Source organism: Ooceraea biroi, chromosome 2 (assembly GCF_003672135.1).
Source record: "Ooceraea biroi isolate clonal line C1 chromosome 2, Obir_v5.4, whole genome shotgun sequence".
NCBI classification, from domain to species: Eukaryota; Metazoa; Arthropoda; class Insecta; order Hymenoptera; family Formicidae; genus Ooceraea; species Ooceraea biroi.
In genome coordinates, this window is record NC_039507.1 from 14,683,416 (window position 1) to 14,702,403 (window position 18,988).

Here is an 18,988-nt window from a genome sequence, read left to right on the forward strand (position 1 = left end):
GCAACTTCCGAAACAGCATTTTCGACATGCGTTGCTTTTGTTTTTTAATCAAAACAAAACTGCCGCTGACGGTTATAGAATTCTTGTGGAAACTTATGGTGATTCTGCCCCATCAATTAAGACGTGTGAATACTGGTTTAGACGCTTTAAAAGTCGTGATACTGATGTGAAGGACAAAGAACGCTCGGGACAACCAAGAAAGCTTGAAAATGCAGATTTGCAAGCATTATTGCACGAAAATCCAACACAATCCACTTCAGAACTTGCCAGAGCATTAAATGTTGATCGTGCAACAGTTACGAAACATTTACATGAAATGGGAAAAATTCAGAAAGAAGGGAAATGGGTTCGACATCAATTATCGGAAAGTGCTATTGCGAACCGGTTGAACATTTGCATTTCGTTGATCGCCAGGCAAAACAAGAAGAGTCTTTTGTCTCGGATTGTTACTGGGGATGAAAAGTGGATCTATTTTGATAATCCGAAACGCAGAAAATCATGGGTGGATCCAGGCGAACCATCAACATCCACTCCGAGACGCAATATTCACGGTTGAAAAGTAATGCTCTGTATTTGGTGGGATAGTGTACTATGAGCTGTTAAATCCGCATGAGACTGTCACGGCTGATCGCTATCGACACCAATTGTACAAGTTGAAGCAAGCATTGGACCAAAAACGACCACCAATTGCGAGTAAACGACGGAAAGTGATTCTTCTTCGTGACAACGCTCGACCTGACGTTGCGTTATCAGTGAAAGAAACACTATTAGAGCTCGAATGGCAAGTCTTACCGCACCCCGCGTATTCTCCGGACATTGCTCCATGCGATTATTATTTGTTCCGGTCGATGCAACACGCTTTAGAGGATACACACTTTGATAATTTGGAAGAAGTGCGAAAATTCGTCGACGAATGGATGAACTGAAAAGAAGAGTGATTTTATCGTGGTGGAATCGATCTCTTGCCAGAAAGATGGGAAAAAGTGATAGAAAACGAAGGAAAATATTTTGATTAAGGTATTCATTCATTATCATATTTAAATACATGCGTTTTTGAGCAAAAAAACCCTCAAAACTAAATCACACCCCTAATACCTAAATTAGTATTAATTACTCTGTGATTACTCAAATATTTCTATCGTCTCTTTCTTTTTCATAGTTGAAACAAAATTCAAGAAAAATGTCTTAAGTGACATGCACATCCCGTTAAAAATAAAATGGCGAACCGCATAACATAAGGTCGCGTGTCCGAGGTGTCGGCGGTGGAAATATACGGGAGAAAAATTAAATGTCGGTGAGAATGAAAAGTAACTCGTATTCCCGAAACCTTACGACGCACGAAAGTCCAAAGCGAGACGACAGGATCTCGTAAAACCTCGGGCGCTCGGGGGACATTCCTTGCACGCGCCGGGGGCGAAATAACGCTTATTAAAAAGAACAGAGAGAGGAAAAATCCAATTTGTCCCCTCGAGTATTATTCCGCGGAATTAAAGCTACACCGGTAACGGCCGTCGTGGAAAACGGGAGGGCCGTGACCGTCGGCACCGGCACGAAAAAGCCGGCCGGGTAGTTTTTGACCGACGTCCAGAATGCGCCTCGCCATAAACTTGACGTGCACTTGTTAACAAAGCGCGCGCATATACCAATTTTTCTAGGCAAATCTCGGGAAGCGATCTCAGCCTCGACGATAACGATATTACAGTACCACCCCCGCCTACCCTCTCCCTCCTATGCACCTCCTGAAACGCACTGACGTTGCATCAGCTGCGGTGATAACGTTGCGCTGGGGATAAAAGATCTGACAAACTTCAAATTTACATGCGTACATGCAGGAAAATCTTGAGGCGAGTCTGAGATTTTTACAACGCAAAGAAGACGATTATATTCGCGTCGCAGCAGTATTTAGTTACTCTCACATGATATTTCGATTGTTATTATTTCGATCGTGATGTTACCAGCGCGGAATAATTATCTTAGATTCGGTCATGGAAAATTGATTTGTTCATGCGACATCGAATCGAATAGCGGCTGGTAGTAGTTTATCAATAATTTACTACACGTCATTACAGATATTATAATCACGTCATAATTTAATAATTGCGATAACTATTGCATGTGTATCGCGATCATTACATAGTTTCGCTGTGCATGAGGAGATGCAATGGTGAATGTACGTTGCGTATTGTACAATACATACGCATTTGTATGCGTCTGTCGATAATTCCTACCAATAGCTGCCGCTGTTCCACTATGGCAGTCGCTTCACTTAAGACAAAAGACGTCTTAATTGGCGGGAACCGTTCGAGCGAAAGCCATTTATTTTAAGAAATTAGTTAAGGAAGCGAATAACCTTTGCCTTGCGGAAATATAGGTATGACGTATTGAGAGGAAATGCCTGGAAGAGTAGCTTTTATGTGGATGAAGAGAATAGATGTAAGAAGTGAAATGGGCTGAAATAATGGCGAATACAGTATAGACTACATTCATGCATTTTTTTATTCGTGTTTTTCACGGACATGGCTTTTTGCGCCTCAGTATTTGTAATTACTTTTTATATTCATTTCATATTCGCTTATTCGCGCAGAGATGAACTCTTCCAATTATTAGTTATTTAAAAATTAGCTAATAATGAAATAGCAAGGCAAGACAGATAAAGACAGAAATAGCATTGAAAACACTGTTACTGTTCCGAAGATAATCCGAATATAAATGTGATTTTTGCTTATAGAATGACTGAAGTAAAAACGTAAAAAATAACAAATATAATTTTTATTTTGATTAAAATGTTTGTTACTTGATCTTTTTATATATTTTCATGTTTCATATCTGTAACAGTTTTGGAAAATTATCACGGCAACCCATACGAATATGTATTTTTATAATACTTTTATATAATACTTTTTGAAAAAGATTTATATAAAAATATTATTACATTCGTCGTCATTATTTTACGCTATCTGTTTAAATAATGTTTATAAACCTTTGATATTTTCCGAGATTTACTTTTCAGTTCATACAGTTTAAAAACTATATTTATAAAACACCGGGCATCTTTTGTGTTTTAAAAATACATGTTTACAATATTGCGATAATATTAATTTCTCTTAAATTGATAAAATGATAACGTGACTCGATGAAAAGCTTAGTCTGCAGAGTCATCAGAGGGAGAGAGCTAAATGAGAGATATGTTGAAATGGAATTGGGTGGTGGAATAAGAATAAGGAAAGCGGGAGAACGAGGAAATAATTGAGAATAGTGCTCCATTTAACGGCTAAAGATTCAAGTGCTTCTGGAAAGGCATGTACTCAGTCTCGCTCGTTCTTTCTCTTTTCTTCTTTTTACATCTCCTGCAATGGAACGATGCTCGCGCGATTTTTCCGATTGTCGGAAGGCGCGATAGACCAACAGTTGTCGAGAGACTCGCAGCGGAATGAGACTGCATCGAGTGTCGCGGTGAATAAAGGTTCTCGCCGATAAGTGCGGATACGATCGTGCGTGTAATACGGAGGAGAAGAGTTCGCGTGATGCTTCGCGATTATTCCGTCGTCGCATCGCGCAAGTACACTACGAGAATTATAAATATCGGAAGGGTTTGCCCGCGCGGGCGACGCGGAAATTGCGCCGTTCCTTTAATTTTGCCCGCGATAAATCTCCGACCGGTACACGCGCGACCCCGCATAGATCACTCGCGTAAAAGCCACACGCGCGGCGCCTCCTCGGCGCATATTTTTGCCCGCGTCACCGTTTGTCCACTCGAGCGGTGCGCAAAATGCAAAGATGGGAAGGCGGAAGCTTCCGGTTATCGACGGCGGCGTCCCATTAAATCGCGACGCTCGTCGTGTGCAGCAGCCGCTCCGGCGATCGCAAATGCACCGCGGCGAAATCTGGTCTCGCAGTTTTTATTTACCGTCGACATATATAGATAGAAAGAGGAGAAATCGCACTGCGAAAAAAAGAGAAACGCCACGTGAACTCACGATAGCGAAACGCAGGAACGGCAAATTCCGCAATCATACATTACCGTGTTTTATCGTGCTGAAAATTTTTATTTTTAAATTATTAAATTAATTTTTTATTTTTATCTCATCAGAATTTTCATATCTCGAATTATTATACAATACTTGGATGCTATAAACGAATCAAACGATAGTATCGGAGAGAGAGAGAGAGAGATGAGAAGGACGAGGAAGGTAGTAATAACTTTTTATTTAGTGCGGAAAATAGAATAAAATAATTTTATTTTATAATGTTCAAAACAGTTTATTGAATGTAACATAATATAATGTACATACAAGTGTAGGTTACAGAGAGAATTTGGCGATATAGCGAATCTTTAGTGAGCACGATCTCTTACTCGAACGTCTTTTCTGGTTGGCAGACGTACTTCCTTTGTCTTTGTTTTGTCTTACGACTTGTTTGTTTGTTCGTTATCGGTACTGTCTTTCGAATTTGATCGATTGTTATGGTAAATAACATATATGTTGAAAAATACGAGTTGCTAGAATACATCCATCGCATAAACAATAACACAACCTTATTTATATATTTATTATATACTTTATTAATGAAATATATATTATCTATATTTTATTACTAAAATTCAAGTTCCTATAGGGGTAACAGTTTTTTAAAAGACGTTGATTTAGTATACATTTATTTTGCACATTGGCTTTGAAAAAATGTATTAGACCGTAATGATTAAAAATACAATACGTATTTATTTTCATTTAATTATGCAAGAAATATTACCCATGTATTATATACTTATAATGAAAGCATAATTCACTAATCTGCAATGCAATATTACAAACGCTTCATATTACATGCGCTCAAAAGAGGAATTCAGTAAAATTAAGATTAGAGATGACTCGCTGATTTCAATGATTTCGGCATGTTAAAGGTATGGCTTGGCTAACTTTTACTTCAAACTTAAAAAGTAAAAGTTAAAAAGTAAAAAAGAAATTAAAGAACTGTCGCTCGTTGTTCATTATAAAGTTATGCACAATTAAATGGCGAAGTCGCGGTCGCCCCTAATTTTAACATTTACTAAATGCTTGAAGTATAAGATTGCATCCATTTTTGCATGAATTAACAGAAAATGCGTGGACAGGGAGAGGCAAAGCCCCCTCCACCTTAAATAAAAATAACCTAACCGATTTTTAATTTAAAATTAAGATTATAGAATCTATAGTGTTCGATTTGTTAACATTAGGAGCAATCTCAATTTCAATACCTTGATATATTATTGCCAAAAACATAGTTCTAACATTGTAATAATTATTTGTCGCTCATTGTTTATTACAAAGTTATGAATAATTAAATATGATGAGGTCGTAGTCTTGATATTACCGGAGATTACTTTGAAGTTTCGAGGCACCGTGCGTTTTTTTGTACAGATCTGACGTTCCGTGTGATCTCTCCACCCAGCTACTTATCGCCACGTAATAACCCCACTTTATAGGGGCGATAAAAAAGTTTCTTACAATAGGAGAGCGACGCTAAATTCGACATTGAACGCTCTGTAACGATAATTGCTTAAAACGGCTGCTATAATGTGTACGACTATGTATACGACTATGTAAGTAGTAGTTTCGCCTATAGTGTCTGCGCGCTGAAGTTTGCTGTAACCGTTTGTAAAGGCTGACGTTATTAGACTTTTCGTACACGGACACCGGCAGTATCCTTCCGACTTAGAAGTGGCGGCCCCCTTGAGTGCACACCACGTGATAAACATGATCGCGGTATTAACTTACACAAAGATTAATGTCTCGATTTTTCCCCTCCTCCCCCGCGACGGTAATTAACTTAATTACCAAGATACCTTGTAATACACTTACGACATCGCGCTTAACGAGGCGTTAATCATTAAAATACCAATAACGCCGGTCTTTTTTCCTCTCCTGCATTAGGCTGCGTTTTTTTCTGCTGCGGTAAATTTGGTCGATTTGAAACGCGTAATTAATGAAAGTTTCGTTCTTTCGGAGAGTAATCAGAGAAGCAGGAATCAGAAAAATTTAATACGCATCCAAAATCGAATTTCGTTAAGTTCCTGCAAACTGATTAATATTGTATTGATTTTTTAAATCTTGATGAGCATAATTATAGGATCAGAAATATTTCGAAAGGCGCCGAACTTTTGGATAGTAACAAATGCTATTGTCGGTTGTTCGTGATAGGATTTGCAAAAATCAATAATTTATCAATGTATTCCAGGTGATAGCGCGATCGTTTGTCCACGATGTAAATATTTTGTCCGTTTATTGCTAGGCAGCTAAATTTTTTACGTAGTTGTGAGGCGACTTTTTATTCTGTGCGTAAAACCGGAAAAAATAAAAAAAAGCAGCATGCGGCTGCGAGCGGAAAATCACGAAAAATCCTTAAAATGTAACGTGAGTGAGTCAGAGTGTGATCGATATTGTAATTTGAGTCTTGTGCAATTGTTTTATAAATAATAATAATAAATGTTAGTTGCGTTTGATATTGTTAATCTAGTATCTATTTTTCTAATCTCACAATAATCTTAATATTATATTATAGTAAATATGATTGATAAATATAATACAACGAAGCTCCTGTTACATTCCTTAATACAACATTGTGAGAAAAAGTTTAATTACATTGAAATTTATGTTAAAAGCGTACTTTGACCAGACGGGAGGCCATAAATCCAACGACGAGGTAACAGAATATTTTATCGCATTAAGAATTAATTTCCCATGAGGATTAGTTGCAAGTGATAATTTCCGCGACACGAAAGCATCCTTATTCGCCGCGGCCTCTCAGGTTCTCGGCGTTACGTGCCAGCTTTCAGCGTGTCGCGCGTTAGAAAAGCGTCGAAGCTAAAATAATAACTCCGGGGAGTGCTTTGTCTTATCGGGTCGGCGAGATGCACACCCGGAATTTTCGCAACACGCGAGGCTCGAGCTCGTAAATTTTCCGGCGGTAAGGTCGACGGCCTCGCGGCAACTCGGCGCAACGGCACCGTGAGAGCTTAATATCGATGCCGGGAGAAGTGCCGGGAGTTTCTGCACTTGTTCCTGCAGCCTCTCCACTGTCGGTCCTTAACTAGCCCTTGCGACCGCGCACCATGTTTCCGTGCCGCAAAATCCATCCCCGAGCTTTACCCGCCGCAACGCCGAACGCAACGCGACACTCGCGAGAATGCGATCAATCCGCATCGTTGAAAAACAGCGGGGGATAAATCCCGCGCTTTCGACAATCCCCGACTCATCCGCTGCTTACGCGATTTTTGACTTAGCGAGAGCATCGCGGCGATGTTACGGTAGTTGGTCCATTCTCTCTCTCTCTCTCTCTCCCCCCCCCCCTTCTTCGTGAAGTTACCGAGTAGACCAGCATGGGAAAAAGATTGATTTTTATCATCAATCTTGAGTTTACTTCAAAGAAGACTTCAAAGGTTTAATCACTGCAAGCTATTTCGTGCCCGATGAATTCTCGCTGGTTGTGTATTAAGGTCTCTTGCCTCTATTACTTGGGAAAAAAGATTGGATAGGCCGCGGCAGGAGTAGTTGCGAGTGATAGGAAAGCTGATTGCATAACTGAGCGGATTAAAGCGATAAAATTAATTTAAAGCTCCGGCGCTCGATCTAATTATTTTCGCCGACTCGTATTTTGCGTCGCGGGGAGGGAATTTCTCGCGCGAGTCTAATCCATCGTTAGGAGGCACGCGCGCGGTGGAATAATTAGGAGGGCGTGTGTATCTCGGAAACTCGGTACTCAAATGTATACTCGACAATGGCAGAATTAATTGAGGCGCAATTAATGAAGAAATCGCATTAAGAAAGGCAATAAGTGAATTAATGAGCATTACAAGTACATCAAAATCAATTAATGCAATCAGCTTGTCCATAATTGCATTTCCGCACAGATGAAGCATTGTGATAAGGACGAATCTCTGCCTTTACGATTTTCGCTTCGCGAGTCGCGGGGTACTTTCTCTCGAGCGTTTTGTCGCGAGTGCCGCCAATTAAATTAGAACGCGTTGTAGCCGCCGTGATTAGGAGTCTTATTTCATTAGGACACGTCCACGTCTCCGCGTCTCTTCATGTCGCCGCTGTCTAATTCCAATTATTCTCCCTATTCAACGAAGCGAGAGAGAGAAGCGGCGGCGACGGGATAACAGCGGATGAGAATCGAGCAGAGGAAATATCCGACGAGGACAATAAATTTCGAGGACGCGTCGCGTCTCTCGCTTTCACGCTTTTGTTACTCCCCGTGTTTGCGACGAGCAGAAATAGCCGTCTCGTGACATGACGGAAGCGCGCTCTCAAGATTTTAATAATGTGCCCGTGATACTTGACGATTCATCGAGAAGAAGTATTATTAAGAAGAACATTTACAATAAAGCTAGTAACAACGGCGACGGCATGAATGATAACAACAAGAATATTAGCAATAATGCTCGTAATGAGACTCACAAGAAGACTTACAATAACAATAACAATAATAATATTATTACTGTCTGAAGTATAGAAAGTGGTTTTACGATGCGATCCCATTTACTTCCGATAAAGGATTATTACTTATTTATCGTTTTCTCAAGTTGTTTCTCTCTGGTGCTTTAAGCAGCAGTTTGTTTCTACCGACGCAGAGTCTATTGTCAATCGAGGAGAAGAGAAATGAACAATCGGGGAAACCTCCACGCGTATTGCAAAACAGACTTTTATGATAAAGCCTTAAGCTTCGCTTTGACGATGCATTCTCGCTTCAGTGGCATTCCCGCCTTTTTCTCTGCGCTCCTTCGTGGCTGGAGCTAATTGCTTTGACGCATAATGAGACTGTCGCAACGGGAAAAGATATATTTTATCGTATTCGCCGGTTCCTTTGAGTCTGTTTAATGCCAACTGCTTCCTGAACGCTCGATCGCTAGGAGAGAAAAAAGGGGAAGAAAGGGTTGCACTAAGAAATAAGACTAAGGCACTGAGGAAGCCAAAGTTATTCCTGCGCATTTGATTTCTCTTCATATTACATATTTCTTTACGTTTTCTTACGCATTCAGTCTCTGTTTGTGCCATGAAAGTACTCTCTCTCTGTTAATCTCTCACTCCTCTAGAAACTTGCTTTGACATGATTATCATTATGATGTCATGTTTTTCCTCATTATCGAAGGTCTTAAAAGCACCTTTTTCTTTATTGCTACTTTGTAAGATCTAGAAAAATAGTCGAGACTGACAGGTCGTATAGAGGATCAGAATGAAAACAAGTTGATCACAACAGTAGGAGTATTGGCCGTACAGCCTAAGACCTAGGCGTGTGAACCAGGGATCCCGGAGAGTTCGAGTTCAAATCTAAGGCAGTCTCCTAGTTATTTTTCGCCTCTTACAATTCAGAAGTGGGATCAAATCCGCTACCCCTCGGAGAGGAGGGAGTTGAGAAGCAGCTGGCCGGTAGTGAAGCCTGAACATGGAGGTCGGGACGGACTCAGAGGAGTGAACCAACATGGAGATTGGGAAGGACTCAGAGGAGTGAACCAACATGGAGATTGGGAAGGACTCAGAGGAGTGAACCAACATGGAGGTTGGGAGGGACTCAGAAGAGTGAACCAAAAATGGATGTTGGGAGGGACTGAGAAGAGTGAACCAAAAATGGAGGTTGGGAGGGACTCAAGTGGAGTGAACCGACGATTTGGAGACATTCGGGGACGAATGTAATGTCAGGCTGGCCGAGCTGTAAGATCTGGAAAGATAGTCGAGACTGACAGGTCGTACAGAGGATCGGAATGAAAACAAGTTGATCACAACAGTAGGAGTATTGGCCGTACAGCCTAATACCTAGGCGTGTGAACCAGGGATCCCGGAGAGTTCGAGTTCAAATCTAAGGCAGTCTCCTAGTTATTTTTCGCCTCTTACAATTCAGAAGTGGGATAAAATCCGCTACCCCTCGGAGAGGAGGGAGTTGAGAAGCAGCTGGCCGGTAGTGAAGCCTGAACATGGACGTCGGGACGGACTCAGAGGAGTGAACCAACATGGAGATTGAGAAGGACTCAGAGGAGTGAACCAACATGGAGATTGGGAAGGACTCAGAGGAGTGAACCAACATGGAGGTTGGGAGGGACTCAGAAGAGTGAACCAAAAATGGATGTTGGGAGGGACTGAGAAGAGTGAACCAAAAATGGAGGTTGGGAGGGACTCAAGTGGAGTGAACCGACGATTTGGAGACATTCGGGGACGAATGTAATGTCAGGCTGGCCGAGCTGTAAGATCTGGAAAGATAGTCGAGACTGACAGGTCGTACAGAGGATCGGAATGAAAACAAGTTGATCACAACAGTAGGAGTATTGGCCGTACAGCCTAATACCTAGGCGTGTGAACCAGGGATCCCGGAGAGTTCGAGTTCAAATCTAAGGCAGTCTCCTAGTTATTTTTCGCCTCTTACAATTCAGAAGTGGGATAAAATCCGCTACCCCTCGGAGAGGAGGGAGTTGAGAAGCAGCTGGCCGGTAGTGAAGCCTGAACATGGAGGTCGGGACGGACTCAGAGGAGTGAACCAACATGGAGATTGGGAAGGACTCAGAGGAGTGAACCAACATGAAGATTGGGAAGGACTCAGAGGAGTGAACCAACATGGAGGTTGGGAGGGACTCAGAAGAGTGAACCAAAAATGGATGTTGGGAGGGACTGAGAAGAGTGAACCAAAAATGGAGGTTGGGAGGGACTCAAGTGGAGTGAACCGACGATTTGGAGACATTCGGGGACGAATGTAATGTCAGGCTGGCCGAGCTGTAAGATCTGGAAAGATAGTCGAGACTGACAGGTCGTACAGAGGATCGGAATGAAAACAAGTTGATCACAACAGTAGGAGTATTGGCCGTACAGCCTAATACCTAGGCGTGTGAACCAGGGATCCCGGAGAGTTCGAGTTCAAATCTAAGGCAGTCTCCTAGTTATTTTTCGCCTCTTACAATTCAGAAGTGGGATAAAATCCGCTACCCCTCGGAGAGGAGGGAGTTGAGAAGCAGCTGGCCGGTAGTGAAGCCTGAACATGGAGGTCGGGACGGACTCAGAGGAGTGAACCAACATGGAGATTGGGAAGGACTCAGAGGAGTGAACCAACATGGAGGTTGGGAGGGACTCAGAAGAGTGAACCAAAAATGGATGTTGGGAGGGACTGAGAAGAATGAACCAAAAATGGAGGTTGGGAGGGACTCAAGTGGAGTGAACCGACGATTTGGAGACATTCGGGGACGAATGTAATGTCAGGCTGGCCGAGCTGTAAGATCTGGAAAGATAGTCGAGACTGACAGGTCGTACAGAGGATCGGAATGAAAACAAGTTGATCACAACAGTAGGAGTATTGGCCGTACAGCCTAAGACCTAGGCGTGTGAACCAGGGATCCCGGAGAGTTCGAGTTCAAATCTAAGGCAGTCTCCTAGTTATTTTTCGCCTCTTACAACTTGATATCTTTTTGTAAAAAAAGAATCGAGTATTTTCTCTACAGATATTTTTCATTTGTATTATATTTTTATATGATAGATCGAAAAAATTTCAGTATAAAAATCTGTTCACGTAGTATGTATATATTCTTCCATTAAACCGTATCACTGTATATCATTATGTTCATTTACGCTTTTTCTTGAAAAATCGTGCATCTGTGTAATGGCGGTGTTCAAGACAGAGATCGTTTGTTCATTTCTTACAGGTTTTCCTCCTTTTTCCCCTCACTGTCCTCTCTCCGTGCTGTTTTTCTTATTTTTAACTCTACTCGATTTTTAACATTGAATAATGGTACGCGGGCAACGCAGTGGAACGTGGAAAACAAGAAAAAGCGTCACGATCTCGCCGGCCGGCCCGGAAAGTTAACGTGTGCGAAGCTACGGTGCGTTAGGAACTACTGATTAACGGTGATAATAAATTCTCCCGGTCTCCTTGTCGTTTATTAATCTCCTGTTTCATCTCGTATTTCTACACGCTTTGCCGGACGGTAACAACTAATTGCCGGTGGTGCGAGATACGAGATTCTCCCTCGAATTTCTTGTTCCTAATTCCTCTTTACTCTCCTTGGTATCAGGTTACGATTAACACGATGAACGCGAGGAACGATATCATCGAAGAGTGCACCCTAATTGTACGTCAGTTAATTCTCACCGCACATTAGTGGTAGTCTGCGAATCTTCCAAAGTTTTGCTGTGAATCCCGATATTCTTGCTGGTTTATTTATTGATGCTATAAAAAGGATATCATAATCCTCGTATTATCACGATTTCGCGTGGTGAATAATTCGAATTTTTACCCATAGTACATAGTTGGTGATGCGTTTCCAAAGGGTTTGTTAGAATTTGTGCAACACATAATTAGAACTGTGTGTGTAACGTAATATTCTTGAAATACGCGAAACATAATTACGAAAGAAAAGGCAATGCGCGAGACAGATAACGTATTCTCGTATAATAAAGTAAAATAATGACGTAGAAGTTAAAGCGAACGTTGGAAGAACTTTTTTTACGGGAGAAAGAATTACGGGGACTATCGGCAACTCTCATCGAGACGTACTTTCTCTCTCCCTCCCTCTCTCTTTCTCTTTCTCTTTTTCTCTCGCCTTCCTCTCCTTCTTCGTCATCGCAGACCATCTGCGCCGTTCTATTTGCGCCGCGATTTCGTCGCGACAACAATTAATTACTTTAAGGTACGGTTCAATTGGAAGCGGCTTATTTCATTAGCGTCCCTCCGGCTCCTCCACTCTCCCAGAGCCAGCCAGATCCTAATTCTTTAATTCCACCTGCTTTTGGCATCGAGCAATTTCGCGGAGAATGAGAGAGCTCGGTGCCACAATAGCAGCTGAAGTGGGATCACGTGCAACCTACATGCCGAAATCAATCGAGCACGCCACTTGCGCGATCGTGGCGGATGAGAGAAAAAAAAAACATGTAGAAGAAGTATCATTTATTTGGCGGTCTGGAATCGTGACCCTTCACGGGTTAGATGAGAAATCTAACAGAACTAACGGCATAGCATGCAACAAAATAAAGTATGAGTGTAAGAAATCGGTCTATACTAGGAACAACATTTCGAAAACTAGGCTGGTTACTAAATATATATCTTTGCTTAAAAATGCTAATAAACGAATGATTAACACGCTGATTACTCGGCGAATATTACTTGTGCATTGTCTACACTATAATAGAATTTTCGCGTAATTTACAAGTAATTAAAAAATATACATTAGTACAAAGTAAAATGCCTAATTGCCCAACAATGTTTTATCTTTTATCTTGCATTGTCGTCGTAACATATTTATGTTATTTAAAATTCTACAAGTATTCGAATTTATCTGTTTCATTACATACATACGTATAATGCCAATCATTCGTCAATGTCCGTTGGAACGTCAAAAATTAGGTCGCTGTCACCGTGCATTCCACATGACAATCAACAAAGTGTTAAACAAAGCTAAAATAAACGAAAAATAAATGTCGAATACTAGAAAAAAGAATACTGAAAAAAGATACATTATAAACGAAATTTATTCGGGACATTGACAATGGAGCTAATCGTTTACGGAAAAAAACAGCTTCTAACGCGAAACAAATAAGTTGGCGTGCGATTGGTAATTTCGAAAAGGCACCGTTTGCCTTATAATCGATATAAATGGGCAAGCGACGAAAATAGACACAGACAGAGACCGAGCGAGAAAGGTACAGATAGACAGATAGACGAGCGACAAATAAGACAAGAAAGGGAGACAGCAGGGCGAGCAAGCGAGCGAAACGAATAGTTCGTGATTTCCCGACAAGTACATATTTAGTCGAATTATATCTGTTGTATATTAAAAAAGTGATCTTTCTAGTGTTTCTTGCTGGTGTCGGTGTACGCCCTATCCAACGGACGATCCCGCGAACGAAAGAATCCCAATCCTCCTGCAACACGAAGGACATTGACGTCAGAGCTACTTTAAGGCTGATAAAGCACGTATCGGCTGGTAACTACCGGCGTATGGACTCACGATCCCTCGGAAGTCCCATGAAGAAGGGAGACAAGCTTCGAATTGCCGCGAGGAATGTCTGGCAGCGTCTAAAGCCCTGCCCGTCGTCCCTCGTGATGTTTTCGCCCGCGTCCCATTATTCGCCGACCCAACGGGATATCGACAAACTGTCACCGCGACGTTTTCTACGGCCACCGTGCGGCATGCAAAATTTTTCTATGGGTCCGCCGAAGCGCGAGGAGCGAGCCGTTTCACGCGACATTAAAGCGCATTGTTGCCGGGAGTCGCGGCCGTTGCGCATCGATTATTTTCTGCCATCTCGTCCGGTCGCGTAGTATCGACCTCCCTATTACTCGTCGCTTATTGTCGGTATCTGTCTCCGATTTATCGCCAGTCACTTGCAAAAGCGGCTCTCGTTTGCGCTCTCGGGCTGTTTCTGCGGAGCTCGAGATATAATGCGAAATAATCGAAAGAGCACGGAGCAGGTTTCGTGCCAACCGCGCATTCCCGATGCAAGCGGGAAGCTCACGATCGAGCGATGATTTGTGCAACGACTTGCGATTGCTGCGTTCTGTACGCGCGATTTTTCTCGACGGTGACGTAAACGCCTCGCGTAATACGCTCCGCAAAAATTCGCGAACGAGACTCGCGCTGTCGCCGCGGTTGCCGAAGACGACGCGACATGCGTCGCTGTTATTTCAATGGACGCACCACTGTAACTCACCGTCACTGACAGGTTTATTCAGTCGGTTTTATTATCGATTAATTCTCGCGGAGCAACGGCGACGACGAGGGCGGCGACAGCAATAACTTTTTTCACGGACGCGCGCCTTCGTCCGCTTGCGCGTTTCGCGCCGAAAACCTCGTAAATCGGTTCATGAACGCTCCGGATCGTTAAACCCTCCAAAACTGCCGACGTCGTTCGGATGCGCGCTCGTTACCATCTGAATGCCATTGCTGCGCTTCGTTGTACGAGCTTTTTTTGCGCGCCCGCGTCAACCCCTTGCACCACGCCGTCCGTCCACCCCTTTGGCGCGCGACAGAAAACCATCTCTCCCTCGGTCGCTGTCGCAGATCTTTTCGCTCCCGAGAATTCTTTTGGCCTTTTTTTTCAACCTCGCCAATTTGATACGTTCGCGTGTTTCACACAGCCGTTGCCAGGTTTAATGCGCCGGAATAACGCGCTCAAAGCCAATGTACACAATATACAGGGTGTCCCCGGTTTTAACCGACAAACTGCGGGAGTATATTCTACTAGTGGAAATAAGAAAAAATTCTTATATCGAGTTTGCTTAGAAATGCTTTATTACAAAGTTATGAACCAATATTGAAAAGAAATATGAGATAAGTAACAACGGAACATAGTGTAGAATTTGGAAGGTCGAAGATGTTTATGTTACGTGTATTCACATGTATTCATGTTCACTATGTTCAAACGATTCAGTATGATTGTTACTTTCACAACAGTAGCTGTTAGATTTCAATCGTCGTGTCAACTAGCAATTACTATCAGAATGCCAAAAGTGTTTTCAAATGAGGAATACACTGATATTCATTTCGTGTACGGATTCTGTGACGGAAATGCACGAGCTGCCGTACGAGAGTATCAACGTAGATTTCCTAACAGGAGAGTACCAGATAGTTCTGTGTTTAGTAATACCCATTTGCAATTACGTAATTTGGGTTCATTTCGACCTATAAATGAATATGATGATGTTCGTTCAGCTCTAAGACACCGACGACGCTCGGAAAGAATCTTAAATCTTTTTGATAATACTCCTACACAAAGTGTTCGACGTGCTTCAGCTCAACTGCAGATATCACGAAACACTATTTGGAGAACATTGCGTGCTGATGACAGATTCGCATATCATTACACACCTATACAAGAATTACTTCCAATCGATTATCAGAAACGAGTCGAATTTTGTAACTGGTATGTGAATGCAGTAGAAAGGGACAATCTTTTCTCATCAATGATATTATGGACAGATGAAGCGACCTTTACAAGACGAGGCATATTCAATTCTCATAATAGCCATGTATGGGCTCATAATAATCCACATACTACCAGACAAAGAAACTTTCAACACGAATTTCGATGTAATGTTTGGATGGGTATGCTTCATGACCTGCTTATTGGTCCGTTCTTTTTACCTGACCGATTGAACGGAGAATCTTTTCGAAGATTCCTATCAAACGATTTACCAATTTTGATGGAAAATGTGCCACTGCAGTTTCGCCAAAACAGCTGGATACGGTTAGACGGTTGTCCATCGCACTGTGCTAGACAAGTTAGAAACTGGTTAGATGAACATTATGCTCATAGGTGGATTGGTCGAGGAGGACCGGTTTTCTGGCCTCCAAGATCGCCCGATTTAACGCCTCTTGATTTTTATTTATGGGCAACTTTAAAAAATAAAGTTTACAGTACAGAAGTAATCTCGCTTGAAGATTTAAAGCAACGAATTACTAATTCAGTTACTGAGATGCAACCAAATTTTCAGGAATGTCGTACTGTAACAAATTCTGTACTACGTCGATGTCTAGCTTGTATCGATGTGCAAGGACAACATTTTGAAATGCGTCACTAAATCATTGCGTAGATAATTTTTATTTTTGTGAAAAAATCCGTTGTTACTTGTCTCATATTTCTTTTCAATATTGGTTTATAACTTTGTAATAAAGCATTTCTAAGCAAACTCGATATAAGAATTTTTTCTTATTTCCACTAGTAGAATATGCTCCCGCAGTTTGTCGGTTAAAACCCGGGACACCCTGTATAAGTAGGATTACGTGGCGAAAGACCGCGGTTAGCATCGCCGATTAAAAGAGCGTGTTAATACACAAGATGATCGCAAACGCGTACGGTGTATCGGCTTGCAAGCGGAGCTGTTGGGACAAATGTTGCGGTGAAACATTCCCCGTTCGATAACCAAATAGGTTGTAGCGTTGCATGGCACAAGGATTACGCGATCGTTGAGCACGTGATCCAACAGCGTTTATAGTTTTGCAAGGTTTTTCGAAATCGTTTTTCGAGATATTGACACTTGCCTTGACTGAGCGGCTTTTGCACACGGATGAAATAAAGTTAGCGCCGATTGCTTTAACGTCGATTAATTTAATCTACGTTCTAATCCGAGCTTAGCTAATTATTAGTTAGCTCTTTTCGGTGTTGCAGACAAAAGAGAAGACATAAAAAGTAATTTAAATTGACCTTACGGGTAAAGTTTAATTACGAAGTTAATCGAACCGACCATTACCTAAATGGGGTCCTTATATCTCTATAGGTATAACAGAAAAGTTACCAGTCCTCTTGTTACAGTAAACTAATTTCAGTAACTTTGGTTAGCTTTTCGATAAGACGTTGGACAAGTGGAAATATTGGAAGAACCAGTGGAGAAAGTATGAGCAAAGAATAATGCACTTACCAAGTTTTACGAAGTATTTATAACATATTGCACGCGTCGTTAAGTTCAGTTCATGGAAGCTCTCGGTGATGTAACTTGTGCCTGATAAAGAAAATCAGTGAGACAAACGGTACTTTTACGACAGGATTGAGCAAGGATTAATAGAAAAATGACGACGTAAAAAAAGATGGGTAATTGGCAGCGAGAGGGCGGTGGGTGGAAGGAAGAAACTTACGGACGTACTAGGGTGTATGTTGCAAAAAGGCTCGTGAAATTTATACGGTCGGGCTATGAATCGTGCCGTGAAAACCTTATCAAAAGTTCGCGGCAGAAGGCAGGTTTAAGAGTGCATGCGCGCGTTCCTCCTCGATCGGATCCGCGCCGCGCCTGTAATTCGATACGGGCCACAAAAGGGAATTCGCGATCCGACCCGGCTGCTACTTCCGGTAAACGAATTCGTCAATGAAGCGAAAAGAGATATTACGCGCCGCGCTGTAAGGCAATCGGAGAGATCCGCCGCCGTCCTCCGGGACCGAGGGTCGAAGGAAACTCACCCCCGCGCGTACTCCCGGCGACGGACACGGAATACGCGATGCGATTCTCCCCTCGCGCCGAATTCATCCCGCCGCGAAGAAAACATTCCGGAAACTGAAAATTTCGCTACCGTCGAAACGCGGTTGATTGCTGTGTGTACGGCGAGCTTCCTGTAGAGCCGAAGAACGCGAGGATTGCGATGATTGTGGATTGGACCTGGCTTGTGCCGAATACGCGAATACACGGCTAATCTGGCTTGCGTGCTATCGACAATTACACACGTCAACGATCGAAATTGTAAAATTGATTTCTAATGACGACGCAATGATTGAAGATTACTGCGCAAATTATTAATCGGGCTAATTGGGACCAATTGCAGATGGATATATCCCCATGATTTCATTTCGACTGAAGGATCGACTATCAATTTACATGCATCGAAACGTCGGACGATTACGAAAGATCGATGAGAGGATCGCACTGACGAAATAATATTCACACAATGATTTGCCAATCTTAGAAGCATAAAGGAGGGTGGAAGAATGACGCACTATTTTTGTATCCAGCGTAACGATTGAGAACGGGTATAGGGCGTCTCTCCGGTCGAGACGTTACCATCGCCGATCGACATCTCGGTTTCCTCCTCTCCTCTTTCTCGAACCCGCGGGTGCGACTCCTCTCCATTACGAGATTGTTGTTAACGTATTCCGGACGCGTCCACGTCATTTGGTAAAGTTCCAATCTTCGCGTCCTATTGTCGTCGTTCGCGCAGACAGTGGCAATTACCGGCCAATTAAGCCACCTCTCCGTCCTTCGGGTTCCCCATTCTGTACCGTTTCCCCTTGCTCCGCCATCACCCTCGACTCTCGTTCTTCCGCAGCCCGACGCCCTTCCCGCCGTCATCCGCCGAACTGACTCTCACCTCTCGACCTCCACTATTTCCGGCATCCGACGTGCGCCAGATAGCGTGAGGTGGAGAACACGGCGCAAAGGGAGAAAAACAGAGAGAGAGAGGGTGAAGAACGCGCGTATCGGGGCGGAGAAAAGAGGGTGGAAAGAAGGTGCTAACCCGACGTCGCGCCGCCACCCTCGTCTCTATAATTTCATT

The 18,988-nt window shown here is 42.6% G+C and overlaps 1 protein-coding gene and 1 long non-coding RNA gene across 5 annotated transcripts in view; one reads left to right on the top strand and one right to left on the bottom strand.

Annotated features, from left to right (window-relative positions):
- LOC105284017 (kin of IRRE-like protein 2) overlaps window positions 1-18,988 on the top strand; it is a 238,108-nt gene that overhangs the window by 89,724 nt on the left and 129,396 nt on the right. The gene's annotated exons all lie outside the window — the stretch shown is intronic.
- Window positions 12,460-15,137, bottom strand: LOC109611281. The gene is made up of 2 exons (XR_002193629.2): window positions 13,942-15,137; window positions 12,460-13,871 (listed from the first exon to the last, which is right to left on the bottom strand). It is a non-coding gene; the product is annotated as an uncharacterized LOC109611281 (long non-coding RNA).